The 3,013-nt window shown below is 44.5% G+C and overlaps 1 long non-coding RNA gene across 1 annotated transcript in view; it reads left to right on the top strand.

Moving 5' to 3' along the window:
* The window catches only part of LOC132658585 (uncharacterized), a 97,813-nt gene that overhangs the window by 44,000 nt on the left and 50,800 nt on the right, over positions 1-3,013 (top strand). The window lies entirely within an intron of this gene.

The raw sequence follows: 3,013 nt of genomic DNA, 5'->3' as shown, positions 1-3,013 counted from the left end.
TTTTATTTTTAGCTGTGCTGTGTCTTTGTTGCTGCTCGGGCTTTCCTCTAGTTTCCACAAGCTGTTGTGGTGTGCATGCTTCTCATTGCAGGGGCTTCTCTTGTTGCGGAGCACAGGCTCTAGGCACGCAGGCTTCAGTAGCTGTGACTCTCAGGCTCTAGAACACAGCCTCAGCAGCTGTGGCACGTGGGCTTAGCTGTTTGTTCTGTGGCATGTGGGATCTTCCCAGATCAGGGATCGGACCCGAGTCTCCTGCACTGGCAGGCAGATTCTGTACAACTGAGCCACCAAGGAAGCCTTGTCTAGAACTTGTTTAAACTCCGATGTTATTGTTCTTGCAAAACCCCGAATGCCTATGTGTTTTATTCTGCCATCAATGGGAAACAGGAACAAGAGCAATAAAGATAAATTTCCCTATTACTATTGGTGCCCAGGAGGCATCTCTGACTCGGGAAGATGAGGTAGATGCCTCACATCAGGAGAGTTTAACACTTCAACCCATATCGTTGCCACAATAGGACATATCGACTGGAAGGAAAACTTGCAGGTTGTTACGCTGTTAATTCTGAAGGAACTACAGTGCTTAACTCCGTGTGCTTGAAGGAGTTATGATCCTTTTTTATTTCCAACTGACTATACTGTAACACTCATTTTTAAATTTAAACAAATATAAATACAGTGAAAAAGGACCTTAACACAGCTCTCAGGACATGTGGGGCTTCCCTGATACTCAGTTGGTAAAGTATCTGCCTGCAATGCGGGAGACCCTGGTTCAATCCCTGGGTTGGGAAGATTCCCCTGGAGAAGGGAAAGGCTATCCACTCTAGTATTCTGGCCTGGAGAATTCTATGAACTATGCAGTCCATGGGGTTGCAGAGAGTCAGACAAGACTGAGTGACTTTAACTTTCTTAGGACGTGTGGGGAGAGCAGTGGGCTCAGGGACCACATCATGTCTCCCATCACAGGCAGCTTTTTAAATCTATGAGTGAAGCCAATATTAGAAGTCTCCCGGATGTACTGCTTGGATCATTAGAAACTGCGGCAGTGGGAGCACGGAACCATTACAGTGGCAGAGTGATGTCAAAAGTGGGAAAAGCCTCGCAGCCCCTGAATTACCCAGGGAGAACCCTTCGCAGTTTTCAGAAGAATTCTAACATCTCATCACATGGGGCTCATGAAATGTGCTGACCCAAACCTTACTCAGGTTCCCAGGTGGCTCAGTGGTAAAGAATCCATGTGCCATTGCAGAAGACACAGACTCGATCCCTGGGTCAGGAAGGTCCCCTGGAACAGGAAATAGCAACTCACTCCAGTATTCTTGCCTGGAGAATTCCATGAACAGAGGAGCCTCATGGGCTCCAGTACATGGAGTCACAAAGAGTCAGACACAACTGAGAAACTGATCAAGCCTTCCTCAGAGAGAGGCTTTCACAAAGATTATTTAAGATCCATATTTTGATAGCATCCAAAGTGCTCTCCTATCAGTTCTTTCTCCTTCCAACATAACGTGATGGTCCCCTATTTACATGTGATCAGTGTTAGTGGTGGGGGAAAGATGAAGGTCCATTTATCAGGAGAGACCCTGACCTTTTTGCCTGAGCAAACTGATATTCTAAATAAAAATCCTTTGGCACCCTTGACAAACTTCAGAAGCTCTAATGCTAGATTTGTATAAATAAGTGTACCAGTTGGGAATGTGTTTGACTGCATGTAACAAATAGTGGCTTAAGCATTGTAACTGCTTTTCATGTGACAAAAAGTCCAGAGGTAAGCAGTCCTTCAAAAAGAGAGCAGACAGTTCTACTATAATAGGACACAGGTTACTAACAATAACTGCTTATATTCATAAATTGCACAATAGAAACCACAAGCTTATGAGAAAGATGAGATTGGGGCACAACATTCAAAAACATCATCAGTTCATTTCAGTCGCTCAGTCGTGTCCGACTCTCTGTGACCCCATGAATCGCAGCATGCCAGGTCTCCCTGTCCATTACCAACTCCCGGAGTTTACCCAAACTCATGTCCATCGAGTAGGTGATAACCATCCAGTCATCTCACCCTCTGTTGTCCCCTTCTCCTCCTGCCCCCAATCCCTCCCAGCATCAGGGTCTTTTCCAATATGTCAACTCTTCGCATGAGGTGGCAAAAGTATTGGAGTTTCAGCTTCAACATCAGTCTTTCCAATGAACACCCAGGACTGATCTCCTTTAGGATGGACTGGTTGGATCTCCTTGCAGTCCAAGGGACTCTCAAGAGTCTTCTCCAACACCACAGTTCAAAAACATCAATTCTTCAGCACTCAGCTTTCTTTATATTCCAACTCTCACATCCACACATGACTACTGGAAAAACCATAGCCTTGACTAGACGGACCTTTGTTGGCAAAGTAATGTCTCTGCTTTTTAATATGCTGTCTAGGTTGGTCATAACTTTCCTTCCAAGGAGTAAGCTTCTTTTAATTTAATGGCTGCAATCACCATCTGCAGTGATTTTGGAGCCCAGAAAAATAAAGTCAGCGACCGTTTCCACTGTTTCCCCATCTATTTCCCATGAAGTGATGGGACCGGATGCCATGATCTTAGTTTTCTGAATGTTGAGCTTTAAGCCAACTTTTTCACTCTCCTCTTTCACTTTCATCAAGAGACTCTATTTCTTCTTCACTTTCTGCCATAAGGGTGGTGTCCTCTGCATATCTGAGGTTATTGATATTTCTCCCGGCAATCTTGATTCCAGCTTGTGCTTCATCCAGCTCAGCATTTCTCATAATGTACTCTGCATGTAAGTTAAATAAGCAGGGTGACAATATACAGCCTTGACGTACTCCTTTTCCTATTTGGAACCAGTCTTTTGTTCCATGTCCAGTTCTAACTGCTGCTTCCTAACCTGCATACAGGTTTCTTAAGGGGCAACTCAAGTGGTCTGGTATGCCCATCTCTTTCAGAATTTTCCATAGTTTATTGTGATCCACACAGTCAAAGGCTTTGGCATAGTCAAGAAAGCAGAAATAGA

Source organism: Ovis aries, chromosome 24 (assembly GCF_016772045.2).
Source record: "Ovis aries strain OAR_USU_Benz2616 breed Rambouillet chromosome 24, ARS-UI_Ramb_v3.0, whole genome shotgun sequence".
Classification (NCBI taxonomy): domain Eukaryota; kingdom Metazoa; phylum Chordata; class Mammalia; order Artiodactyla; family Bovidae; genus Ovis; species Ovis aries.
The sequence above is the reverse complement of the archived record's forward strand: the minus strand, read 5'-3'. Positions and strand labels throughout refer to the sequence as shown.